Source organism: Neodiprion pinetum, chromosome 6 (genome assembly GCF_021155775.2).
Source record: "Neodiprion pinetum isolate iyNeoPine1 chromosome 6, iyNeoPine1.2, whole genome shotgun sequence".
Taxonomy (NCBI): domain Eukaryota; kingdom Metazoa; phylum Arthropoda; class Insecta; order Hymenoptera; family Diprionidae; genus Neodiprion; species Neodiprion pinetum.
Window position 1 is genome coordinate 4,571,964 of NC_060237.1, and position 14,064 is coordinate 4,586,027.

At 49.5% G+C, this 14,064-nt stretch overlaps 1 protein-coding gene across 8 annotated transcripts in view; it reads left to right on the top strand.

Annotated features, from left to right (window-relative positions):
• Positions 1-14,064, top strand: part of Ten-m (teneurin transmembrane protein Ten-m) — a 341,617-nt gene that overhangs the window by 97,972 nt on the left and 229,581 nt on the right. The window lies entirely within an intron of this gene.

Sequence of the window (14,064 nt, forward strand, 5' to 3'; positions counted from 1 at the left end):
CGGTTCGAGCGGCGTTAGGACGGTAGGTAGGTAACGATTTCCGAGTCGGCTAGATATAAGGCGGATCGGACCAGGGCCTGATCCTCTTTTTATCCTCTTTCGTTGCGATCATCGCCGCTGCGTGTGAGACGGGGTGAGAATTGTGCGCGAAAGTTGACGCGCGTCAAACTCTCATCGTCGGGTTACACGCGATATTAAATATGTCCGCCTGCCCGTCGAGCTTGAATAACGGATTCGCGACGCGTTGTAGAATCGTGGCGTCGGCGAGGACTCGCGGGGTAACTCCACGAACGAGAGGGGCTGAATTTATGTAGAGCACGAGCAATACGGCGGGCTTCATACATCACCCGTCGGCCAACAAAACCAGCCACCCGACCCACCCCCTTCCATTCAGGATTCACCCCTATCCTTCGCCAGCCGAGCCTTACACGCCGCCTAAAGACGCCGAGGGGCGAGAGAGGGGGAACGATGGAAGATGAGGTAGCGGATGACGGGGGATTGCGTTTCTTACCGGGAGGAAAATATAATCTCTGAACACGACAGCTCATAAATATGCCTGCACGGGGCAAATCAATCAATGACTGTTTGCGTTCAATCGTATAACCTGCAGCCGCTCGGCCCCTCACGAGCAGCTTTCACAAGCCTCCGAGTATACGAGTGTTCTCTAAAAGCAGCGGAGCATCGTAGACGTGAAGTGTAATCCGGCCCCATTTCCGGCCTCGTATCGTCACTTTCATAGTCAGCGAAATTCCGAACTACTGTAAAAACCTGTCATGAGATTACAAGAATCTTTAAAAGATTCCTCCATCACTCGGATAGACATGATCGAGAATACATCTGACTGGATGTATTGCAGAAGCTTTCAACGGATTCTTACAGAGCTTTCAGGATCATTGGTCACGCTCTGCCCTGCACGACTCGCTGCAGTAACTTGAGAAGGAGATCTGATCGCGGATCGCCCACGCAAGCAGCGTCTCGACGGTCAAGTTTCCGCCGGACGAAACCGCGGGCTAAGGTTCTAGGGACAATAGCGGCCACGCGGCGGTACGTCTTAATGAGACCGAAGGGCCACAAATCTCCGGTTAACGAGAACGGCGCCCGAGGGTACGCGGAGAACGGGAAACCCGGAGTCGAGGGTACGTGTTTGTGTCCCTGGAGGGCGAAGCCGATCCTGAGGAGCTGGATGAAGGAAAAAAAACGTCCGGGAACGAGGGGGCGGAGACGAGGCGTGCACTTCGCGCCGATCGTGGGCAGGTGAGCAGGTGGCCGACGGACCGAACCGCATCTCAAACGAGGTGTGAACCTTTCAGGTGTCCTGGGGCACGGGGCAGCGACTGTTCACCGGATATAAATTCAACCCCTTTCTTTGCCGATATATTGTTTTCAAAGGTCCCCGCTTCTCTTCCGGGGGTTGTTTCAGCGCGTGTGGAAATTTACTTAGGCACCCACCGATCGGGAAATCGCATTTTAATTCCTGGCGTCGCGGCGTCGCTCTGCGGCTGCGGCCGGGCCGCGCAGACGCGGATCCCCGAGTGTAAGCCAGGCCCGTCAGTGTGTTTACGTGTAATTACATCAGCCTTGATATCGTCGGGTGAAAATAATAAGGTCGGCCCGCGTCAAGTAATTACCTTGTATCAGGTTTGTAAGAGGCCGGTATACGGTGGAACCCCGAGAAGCCATCCGACACATTAGAATCTAATAATACGTTATTACGTTTCGGCGCGTCGACGAGTTCCCCTGAGCTTATATACTCGTTTTCAACGACGCTTTAAGACGCCTCCAGACAACCCGGTCTACGGATCGAGATGGCTTGTTAGCGACTTGGATGGAAGCTCACAATTACCCGGGAACCCTCCTCTATTATTGCTCGCTGACTATCAACGCTCGACGCATAGATTTAATCGCTTTTAAATACCACCTTCGACGCAACCGTAACTTTTACTTTTCGTTTTTTTCTGCCGCTGATCGTAGGCGCCAGCCTGAGATTTTTCGTGAAACAGGCTGATGTTCGTAAATGATTGACGGAACAAAGGAAAGAAAATTCGCTTTACGAAACGTGCGGGAAGTTTGAAGAGTTGCGTTCATTTCCGGTACCACTCGAAGCGGGAGATGTGAAATTGTGCTTACAATTAAACTCGACTCGGTAATCTATGCGGGCTCTGAAATTATTTATACCTACATACCGAGTTGGATAACGTCGCGATATATGAGCGTGAAGTGTTTCTGCATGTTTGGCTGTTGGCGGTCGGATTACAACTTGTGTTTTACCCGCAGCCCCGTAACTAGGTAAACCGCAGAACCAAACTGAGTTGCGTAGTTCGCGTTTCATTACAATTGATTTTGCTTCTAATTACTCTTCGTAACAATACATACGGAGTTTCATCTCACGGACTGGAATCAATGTGTGTTTAACATAATCATCGCAAATTTTCCTCATTTTTCGCGTACAAGTAAGGGAAAAAACATGATTAGACATAAATGGTGGATGCGCCAAATTCGTATCTCAGAAAAAATCTCCTCTCAGTAATTTGCAACAGTTTTTTTTAGGTCACCACAGCGGTGATGTGCATCGAGTTGGTAACGCAGGTACAAAAACTCGGTTGCAGAGAATTCTGTTGTCTGAGGAGGAGATTGGAAAGGTAGCTCTGATACTTCCAGCTGGTGCTTAGAAAAATAAGCGAGGGATGGCGGTGAAGGGTGTTGGATAAATAAATGCGATGAGATAACTGGGACGCGCAGTTGCTTTACAATTTATTTACTAGTCAGGACTTGGTGGAATACCGAGGAAACGAGGAACATTGTGACACCCCAAGTAAAATAAAGTATTTTCTCTCGGTTGGGTAACGAGCTCCTGTGACAAGAGGGAGGGCTGGAAGTAGACGAAAAAAAGCCTCGTGTTTAACTCATTGAGGAAATGCTTTTGACTGGAAATTGTAGGGAAATACCCGGCTGCAGCGACGCTGATGATGATGATGATAATTTCAGAAAACAAAACGAATCCTCGACTGTCAATAGCTTGTTATACAATATACGCGCATTTTAGTCAAAAATGGCGTCCAGTTAAGGTAACAAGATAACAGACAAAGCGTAGGAAAATAAAACAGACGAACGCGATGTTCCTCGGAGTGGTAAAACGTATTTTTCTTTTTTTTTACTGAAAAACTTTCATCGTACTGCAGCGATGGAGATGCACACATTGGATTTTCGCGCTAGAAAGAGGCGGAGGAAAGGAGAAAAAGATCAGACAAGCTTTTTCTCGATTGTCTAGATCATAAGCTACAATTCCCGACAGCAGTTTGCCAGTTTTTCCCCACAACGAAGAGAGTCACGCTCCGATTTACATGCGGCGAATATTCCACGGCTAAAATTGCTTACGGTGAATAAAATTTCTCGACGATAAAATAGAAATAGATGGAAAACAGTGAAGGAACAAAAAAAACCTCGTTCATCCCGAGGGTAAAGTTTGATCGGTTTTGTAAAACGCTGGCACCGTGTTTCTCATATGTAAAGGAAATCGTGCATATATAGTCTCTAGTCAAGAGTCACCGCTAAAAAATGATAAGATCGTACGGTATTCACTCAACTGATGAAAAAAGCTTCCAAAAATCGATTCTACGGCAAAAAGTTTTCAGCCTTCGAAAATCGCAAGAATGCCGAGCTTCAAATCATCTCGACTATAGACGTCAAAGTGCATCCGTCATAACGAAAGCTGTTCCAAGTTCCCTGAGGGTAATATGCGGGATATCTGATCGAGGGGAGAATTCGACCGGGGGAAAAGGGGCCGGAAGATCCGATCGCAGATCTCACGTTGAGACCGGATATTAGCCGATATAGGGCGGTTCTTAGGCAGGGAAACCGGAGCGAAGCCTGAGTGGTATGGTTGGGTAATTCGAACGCAATGGAAGACGACTTGGCTGCCTTGCAATCTTGCTGCTTGTAGATAAGGCTAATTACTATTGTTTCTGTACACAATGGGTTTCTAGCTTTCCCCAACCTCCGACCCGCTGCAATCGTGTTGATATTTGCATCGCAGCACGGTTTTCCTTCGTCGAGTATCCGAAAGTCGTTAAAGCGAACGATGGCTTTTTCTCATTTCCTATTAACGCTATCTCCCAATATCAACATTTGCCACAGATTTCGCTGCGTCTTCCCCAGTAAGAGCAACTTGGCAGAGTAAAGTCTATGCAGAGGCGGCAGATCCATAGCCACGTTAGGCGAATCCCCCCCCCCTCCCCCTTTCAACCGTTAGGGGTAGAAACGTCGAAGTTTTTCCATCGTTATAAAAATTTACGGATTTTAAATGCCGGAGGAAAAGGGTCGTCAGAAGTTGGAACAAAAGTTGGCCCTCCTTATCTGTTTCACGGTCGAGTACCGTAGCACGTAGAGTAATGCAGTTATTTCGTTAAGATAATAAGGGATGAATTATGAAAACGACTCGCACCGTAACCGGTGGAATTATACTAGTTGGAAAAAGTCTCTTACCAAGCGATAAACAAACCGATCAGATTGCATGACAGGCCGTCTGTCTCTCGATCTTTTTCCCAGCATCCAAAAACAAATTTAAATCTGAATCGAAACTTAATCACGAATCGTTGACTCAGCCTCCCCAGCTCACGTGATTCGGCCAGCGAGATTTTCTCGCGTAGTAAAAGCGTTCAATTCCGCTTTGCCGTGTCTCGAGTGATAGCAAATTGAACTGTCCCAAGGTGCTCGGTTCTCGAGAGCGAGCGCGTGTCACGCGCATGGCAAACTTCCGGAAGCTGGAGGAGACGAATGAGAAACGAGGTTGTGAACGTAAGTGGATGGTTAATTTGTCAAACGGTGACGCTAAGCAGCCAACTCAAGAACTGCGATGCCATAGCTCATCCCGATGTGCCAGACGATGGAGATCCGTTCGTCCCCCGACATCCGCGGCCCTCGACCTGTCAACAGGTGGAACAGAGCACAGCCGAGATGCAGGTGTCTGCAATGGCGTGATGGAAGGAACAGCAGACCTGGGCAGACGGGAGTAGCGATGAAATCGAGCTTTTCTCCCGCTGCTTCGGCGGCCAGAAGCGACGAGGTCGGTCAGCGCTTGGCGCCGGTCGAAAACCCCTGGCAAAAGTGACCCTCGGGCTATAGTGGACCAGCCCGGAGCAGCCTGGACGTAGGGATGTAGTTGGATTGCACAGGCTGCTTGACTACGGTGTGCCAAATTACAAACAATGGAGCCGCAATGTTCCCTGTCCAATATAAACAAGTCAAGCGTAAAGTTACCAACTTCACCGACGCCCGTCACATCCTGCTTTAGTACCGAACAAACTTTCTCGCTATTTCAAATCCACTCCAAAGTAGATATTAATATCAGTGACGATCCAATGAATCCGGTTTCACGATCGCGTCAACTCCGGTTGGAGATTATTGAGTGATCATCGTTTCAGCTGTCGCTTTCAATTTGAAAAAATTGATCGCTGATCGTCGAGCGTCCGTACGTACAGCGAGACATTGAGATGTTTGTCTCGTCGCGGAATTTTCTGAAACAATTTCGACGCCCGCCTTGTTCGGTATATACTTATATAGTATTACGCTTGAAATTCCGACACGGGAGAAATTCAGTTGTATTTTATCCAGCTGCTTTATCCCGGGACTTGTCACAGTTTAACATTACCATCGGTCCGGAGCTAGGCAGCATCTGCCGCGTGTATTTCTATGCTTCGTTTCTCCCCGTAGATTTCACTCAACTCTCTCTTATTCCTCCCTCTGCAATTCCAGCCAACTCGGTATCTTCATTACGCAGCTTTGTCGCCGTTTCGCCGTTCTCGCTTAATTCACTAACGATAAGTTCAGACGATTTCCGACTTCCTCCACCGCCTCGTAAACGCATCCAAAAAAAGTATGGATAGACGGTCGAATTAGCCGCGTGTTACCCGGTCCCGTCTTTATTCAGGCGCAAACTTTTCTCGACAAGAGTCATGCGCCCGGAGACACAGAGCAAAAAACGAAACGAAGGGAGGGAAAGGACGCCGGTCCATACATCATCGCTATCTATCGACGCCCCATCACTCTCACTTTCACCCGATCATTCCCACAGGCTGCATCTCGGGTCGGTATCAGCACCAGCTTCCCTCTCGCGTCCTGAAGCAGGAGGAGGACGACGTCGAAGGCTCGCGTATATTCTGCCGTTTTACGTCATATCTGTGAGTTTTTATGCGACCGGTTTACTGCCGCTGGCTGGCCGGTGTCCATTTAGCGAGCGGATCGTTTTCCCGCGCGACTTACCAGTCGGCGATTCAGCCTCGACTGCCGAAGGCCCGCGTTAAGATCCCCGCGAAACGATAACAAGGTATCCATGCCGCCTCGGGCCGGGTCAAGCCTTCCAACCCCGCCCGCCTTTTCGTCCCTTTGCCTCGAAAAGCGCCCGACGTCCTGCCGGATCACGCGAGGTCCAGCCTCGCGTATTTTGTATCGCCGAAATATCGTCACTTTACGAGATACTTTCGACAGAAAGCGCCAGGACGGCTCTAGGAAATCGCCATTCATGGCTTCCATATTCGAAACACGACATTCTATGCCCTCCGGAGCCCAAAAGGATCGAGCCTTGTGTTCCGTGAATGGGGGTTGACCTTCGGGGTTTTACGGGATCGGATCGCCGAGCTTCCATTCTCTCCGATTCGAGGCGGCTGGAGATTTTCCATTTCCCTGACTCGCTGTCGCGCTTCTCTAACGGCGAGCTTTTTTCTCCTACGAGTCGCAAGTGCCCTACTCCATCGATTGGATGACGGTAACGAATAGGTGATGATGCAAAGAATTATAACCGTCAATCAGCGGATGGAGTTTCGGACTTTGGGCTGACCGAAGCCCTGGAGAACCGGAAATAGCGGTTGAGGTAGCATAAATTATGACAGACTGCCGCAGTGGGACGCGGCGTGCCGATATTCGGATACGAGTGGACACGAGGCTGATATTCGTGCGTCGTACACGTTGAAATTTTATCGACATGTCTGCATTTATGCGACAAGCGTGTCCTGGCCGAGTTTCCGGTACCCGCGGGAGTCGCCGGGGCATTTCGATGCGAGCACGTTGATATAAACACGGGGTTAAACGGGCACCTGGATCAGCAGCAGCTCTACGTTCGATCCATGATATAAACGAATTACGCCGACGCCTGCAGTATGGATCGGAGCAATTATAATATTTACCACGCGAACAGAGCCGCTCGACGTTGTATTCATTGTGTCAGCGATTGTGACGTGGCCTGTACCTACCAACTGCGGAACACACACACACCGCTGTTCAATATTTCAATGCTGCACCGAGGGACGTTTTCCGGGATTTCGCGTCCCCCGGGACGGCGGAAAAGCGCCGGGAGACACGCGGGCGTCGGTGATACGGGTCTCAATCGGACTGCCCGATAACGTTCCTTCGTTGTCCCATAATTCATGCCGTTTTCGGAAGTTCCGTTGCCAGTTTAAACGTCTGACAGCTAGGCCCACCCCTTCCTTGCATAACTCGTCTCGCCGTGCCGCGGCTGCAGGGACTTTCGAAAGCTCATAAGAGGATTGGGAATTGACTCGAAACGATTTTTCAACCGTCAACGGAACTCGATTCCGCGGGCATCGCGGTTTTCCTGGTATGGATAAGGCGACGAATGAAAGGCTCGAACGGTCGGCTCGTGTGCAGATTTGAAAAACAAACTTTCTTGTCAAAAAGCCAACGCTCTCAGGCAGCTCACTTCGATGGAATTTATTCTCCACCTGCGACACGCGATGCGCGTCGTCGACGTCAGTCATCTATGACTGATGAATCAATTACCCCCGACTCCCCGCGCGATCCTGGTTTGATTGATTCTCAAAGGACGGGTATAATATCAATTAACAATTATACCACGATTCGTTAAACATCCCTGCAAATGCGGATGAGCACGACGATATTCGTTCACTCGTCACAAACCTGATATCGTTCGCCGACTGTGTAACGGAGCAGCGCGATTTCAACGTCAATAACTCTGATGCGTGTTGAATGCATTCTTTCGATCATTCAAATTGCAGTTTGCATGCTCCACAGTGTTTCACAACGCGACATCGAAAGGCACCGTTTAAGCAATCCGCATTCTCTTGCTACAAACTTTTGCCGAGATATTCAAGATGCTATCAGCGAGACATGCAGGGAAGCGAGATGTATTACTCAATTCACGGACCCGCGGTGGCTATCAACGGATCAAATTAGCATCGCTGGAAGGTTGAGACACGCGGAGTGACCCGACCTTTCAAAGTAGGCGGTGATAAGGTGTTCCCTAGACAGGAACACGAGAAACTACTCGACGCCGTATCGTTATTCGGCAGTATAACTGATGCGGGAGCGTAGCTAGCGTAGAGAAAATGAAGGAGCAGTAGTGGTTATACCGAGATTACAGTTTGTCTACCCGGTGTGTAATCTTATCCTTAGCAAGGTGGAAAAGGATGTACCCTGTACGTATACTCGAGGCTGGAAGGCCCACGGGCGTTTTGTAACATCCGAGGTATAATTCCTCAACGTCAGTTGGGCACCCGAGTTTGCCCATTGTAATCGGGCTTATTTGTCAGCAGCGGTATCTCCGCAGTCTGTGGGCACTCGGGTGTACCGAGGTCGCCCCATGCGGCGCCGTGTGGCCGGCCAACACCTATCCACGCGCCCTGGTTCGCCCCCGAGTAAGCGAGGCAGCCCCAGGAAGCGCGACCTAAGCAGGGTGATTCCGGCCTGCGAGCAGCTTTTGATACTCGCCGCGTGCGGTTCGTTGCGTTTTGGTAAAAACCCGGCGTTTACCGCGAAGGAAAAAACCCGAAACGCAAAAAGCCGGAGCGGGGGTTGCAAAAACCCGCGTGGCATATGCGCGAGATGGGCTATACGATATACCGTTTCACCCCCTCCGGTTCGCCTGATGAATGATTCTCCCTATCCGCAGGCTCGCTCCGACTCTAAAAAACGTCACACATATCCGAACTACACACCCGGACCTCTGCGGGGTGGCGCGAATTAGGGGTTGCCCTCCCCCCCCCCGCCGGCGAATCGCCCGCACCACCAACTCCCTGCATATTATACACGCGACAGCCAACGTACGCTACAGGGAACGTTGAATTGGATCATGTGTGATACAGGCGAGCGCGACGGTTGTCCGAACGTCAAATATCGCGGTCAACGAAAATTGTTCATTTCTCTTCCTCTCCCTCGGCTCTGTTTGTTGTTTTCTTCTTCCCTTTTTTTCACCCTTCGGTGTTTTTCCTACCACGCAAATACAGGAATGAAAATTTCTTTCAACTTATCATCGTGCGTGTCCGCGAGGTTCGCGCGTTCATTGGAATATAACGGGAATGAGGCCTAATTGCGCCTGTCCGGGAAAAGGAAGCGACGCGAAGAGGGAAAAGGGTGGGAGGGTTTTTTCCAGGGGACCGGAATAGGACGCGTCTCGCGCCGGTGCCGTTCCGCCGCAATTATTTCATCTCTCAAGCATTCGCACTCGGATCACAGAGTCTCTTTGCCCACCGGCACTGGATGTCGCTTCGTGTTTCCGCGTTCTGCGCCTGAATATATTATGTCTCACCGGTGTTCGGACACGACGTAAGTGTAACTAAAACGACCGTGCTCGTTATGCGGCGATCTACGCAGCACCGCTAACGAGAGCAAATTAGCTCTCCCTGCCCACCTGCCACTTCACAGACACCTAACAGGTCGCGCATAAGGCTACCTGTTAAGTGGCCGAGGATGCAAATTTGTTTCCTACCATCGCTTGCCGTTTAGTTCCTGCGTTCTAGTTCGACCGTACCAAAGGGAGACATCAGACTTTTCGTGTAAAATGAACGGTTTTTTTTAAACATTTTTTATATTTTTCACCTACCCTGCAACTCCGCGTGCAATGCGACTCGAAGCCAACGTTGTGTAGACTGAGTTTCGGTTCGTTTGCCACGATTTTTTCACTACTTGTATAATACGGAATCACGTAAGGATAAGATTTACTGAACATTATCCTATTGACTTGAAATTTTGGAACAAGCTGTCGTTTAATAGAAAAAAAAAATTTGAGACCAGGGAAAACTTACGATTAGCAATCAAACAATCGTCGTGAATACACGAAATAATCAAAGTGATACTCATTCATCCTGTCATTGGTTTTGGTGTTCGATATAACGAGGAAACTGAAGGCTCTCTACTAGTATGGTACAAATTATACACAAATGGCCTGTTCAAAAGATCATTCCAAAGTTTTACGACCAGCAGAAATGTAACCTAGCGATAAAATACTTCGTTCTACCGAACTGGATATAAACCGGTGCACACCTGAGGAGTTCATAAAACGGTGTTCCAGGGTTCCAGGTACCAGAAGCTTGTTTGACGATGTGTAACGCGGGCGCATATTTACAACGGGTAATCGGCTACCGGCGTGCACGCGTCAAGTTCCTATCGAGAATGTGTGCATGTATATCCTTCGTCAGCAAGAGGGTAGTGTTACGTTGTCTACCGTTTGCTTCATCGGCGGTCCAACCTGCACGCGTCTCCTACAGGTACGGAGACTCGACCGCGTGAGAGTTGTCTCGTAATCGGAGATACCGTACGTTCACCGTCTCTCGGCTGGCTCGTATTACGCGTGCAGAAGCGAAGGAAGGCGTAGAGGTTCCCGAAGGAACGTTTCCAAGAACGAAATTGATTTCGCCTTATTTTTCTTAGCTCGAACGTTTCACCGCGTTGACGGAATTAACGGTGGACGATGATGAGATTGCCGCTACGTCTCCGCGACAAGTTTGAATCGCAAGAGATTCAGGCGACGCGTGTAGTTGAAAAGCTGCGATAAAGCTGGCTCCGTTTTTGTTCTCTAGACGATATACCATCGCCTCTTGACCCCGATTGACGGATATGCCGGGCTGACCTCTCGCTCTGCCCTTTTCCAGTCGTTGAGAAGAAATTGATAAACGTCTTCGGAGAGATTTATTCCCACACGCCCACTCCGTCTCCGCCTCTTCCCCTTCCGTCCCATTTCTTCGACCCCGAAAGCAACGTATCAATTCCATGCTTCTAACACAATCGGCTGCGAAGGGGCGTGGAATGGTTAATTTTTGACCCCGAACTGGGGGCAAATTTTAAGACATGCCGAGGAACGGAGGTACGAGATATGTTTCGTAAAACCGAAGAGGCTCGTTCAAAAACAGAATAATAAACAACTCTTATAGGAGATGGGAATATGAGTTAACAAAATTTCCGACTAATGGTCTTTCTTACTTCTGTATTCTTATAAATATGCTACCCGAACGAAGATAACTTCCTACTTGTTATTCCGTATGCATCTTCAATTCTCTTAATCGTGTAACGGACTCCGCTGACATTTAGTTATCAAGGAAAACCTGATCGGCGACGTTAAAACTCGCTTTTCAAGATTAGAAGACGCCGTTGCGGGACCGGTAATGTGGACATCACCAAATTTCTCACCAAAGTCACCATACGTGTCGACAAGATCGAGGCGTGGGTGTTGATGACAGTGACACCATCGCCGTGCGCTCATGTAAAGCGGCATTCCCAGATTGTCTATTCCCCCCTCCCCCCCCCCCCCCCCCTTTGCTCTTCGCTTTATTTTTCTTCTTTCACAAGAGTAAGTTTTACAATCCAAGATGAGAGAATCAGATCTGTGGAGGCGCTTCCCTTTACCGCTTCATCCCACGATGGACAAAGCTCAAGCGACAAAGTTCGACGGTTGGTATATAACAATTCGCGGCTGATCAAAGAGACACGCACGGTGGTCGTCGTCGAGGAGGTTTGACGCTTTGAAATCTTTTATCTCACTTTATCCGGGAAGGAAGAATTAGGGCGCTTGGGTTTTTGAGGGGTTAATTAACGCCGTGGCCTTCGGGCTGGCTATCTTACCTCGGATCTGGAAATTTACCGACCTCGTAAAAGACACCCGAGCTCGCCGGGGGCCGGCTGACCTGAGACGGGGTCAAAAGACCGTCGGGCCGAGAGACTGCCGGCGTCTTCATCGATACAAACCGGAGCACCGAAGAGAGCGGTTTTCATACGCGACGGGAAGAGAGGGAGGACCGCAGAGGAAACACGAGACCTTGAGGGAGGGAAACCCTGACCCCCGTGGTCTGTCTCGTCTTCCTCAAACCAGGTCGAACTGGAATGACCGGGGACGATTTGCCCCAAAGTTGACGAAGGCATGGTTGGGCTAATGAAACGTTCCAATTTTTTTAAACGGCAACTCTAATCCCTGCAGGTCGTTCATTTCCGCTCTCGCCCGGTAAGCTGCGAAAATAAATACAGCAACGGCAGATGAGAGAAGGTGGAAGACGATAAAAGGTGAATTCGCAAGCTGGGCACGTGTGGGACATTGGTGTTAAACTTGACAAACTCGTAAAGACGCGGCGTTGTGCACCAATTGACGAGATAGCGTGCCTGCTGCTGCAGCTAAGATGGTGGGACAGGTACATGGGTACCCACATCGCTTGATGAAAGAAAGACAAAGATGCGAGGAACCGAGAAGAGGCTAGTGTTCTTTCTCCTAGAAGAATGAAACGGCGATAAAGAGCCTGGCTGCGTTTCCCATGTGAGAAAACTGCCCCCTTTCTCACCAGGTTGACTGTCGTATTTATCGTCAGGTTTTCATCCTGCACTTCCATCGTTCTTCCAGCCTCGGTCTTATTTCCTAAAATTTATCAAAACGACACACTCGCAACCCGCCGAGTTAAGTTATATTAAATTTTTGCCGAAGGTTGTTGCACTTAGGTTTGAGATGTTATTAGGTACGCGTAAGCCTGTTATCCGTGTTACTCGAGTACCGGAGACTTTATTCCTCCGTCCCGACGTACCGAGAAATGCGCTTCAATGGAAATCCGCGAATAGTTTTACCGTCCTGCTTGACTGAGTCTTCCGAAGAAAATAAGGAGGGAGAGGCCGGCGGACGCTAAGCTAACGCATGGAAATTGTAAAGTGCATCTCCTCGAGGAGCCTCTCGTGATGCTACGAGCACCCTGCACGGTGCCTCGCTCTTCGCGCATCGGGACAACGAACGCTCGAGCGTACCTGCAGGGTATATGTTACCCTGCCTACAATAATTCCGCAAAGAGGAATGCCTCGAGTAGAAGTCGCACTCAGACTTAGGATGGGATCCTCGATCGTGAAAAGAAAAGGGATCCGTGCCGGCTGGAAATAGGAGTAAGAACTCGGTCCTAAAACCGAATGAGACGGTTTATAGTTGAAGTAACTGCAGAAGTACCGGCGCTCAGTGGATTGAAACTGATTAGTAGGAACTGGCTACAGGGACGAACCTTCTCGTTGATAGATTTTTCAAAATATGTAAAAAAAACTTGCAGGAATCGATCAAGCTGCGCCTGATACACGACAGAGTGGCCAATATTTCAGACCGGAATTGAGAAGCACCGAGAATTGTGCATCGAGGGATTTTCGATTAGTTTCTGATTCCTGCCGATCGAAAATTTAATCAGGGATCGAGGTGCGTGATTTAGTGCCATTGGTGGATCTGACGAATGCCAGAAAAAAGGGGGCGCGTGGGGAAAGTTACTATGGTTAAAACCGAACGGATGGGTGGAGAGGGGTGATGGGTGAGGGGTGAGGGCCGAGGGTGGCGGACCTCAGATTTCCCAAGCGATTGTCTCGCAAAGTCTCGGAGAGTCTCGTCAGACCATTCATCGACGACGTGCCCGGACTACGCGACGTCTTCGGCGTCTCCAGTGGGCTGCAAGAAGCCCGAACTTTCGCCCTGGATATCACCCTTACTCCTGCTTCTTAAAACGCGGTAGTAGCCTCGCGTGCTTTATACGGTCCGTCGCGAAGCTTGGCTGCCAAGTGCGCGATAACGTTGATTGAAAAAAGCTCACCTAGATAGAATTCAATCCTAAAACCCTTTCTTCTCCGTTTCCGGTTTTACCTCGGCCGTGACCGTCGTGCTAAGCGTCCCGACAACTCGACAATTTTTCCGCACGCGAGCATGAAACTGATAAAACGAATATAATCGAGCCCGGCATTGAAACGGGCGATCGGAAAAATGTCTGGAGAAAGATACCGCGCGTACCTCGTGAGATAACGTCGCAATGCTCGTAGATT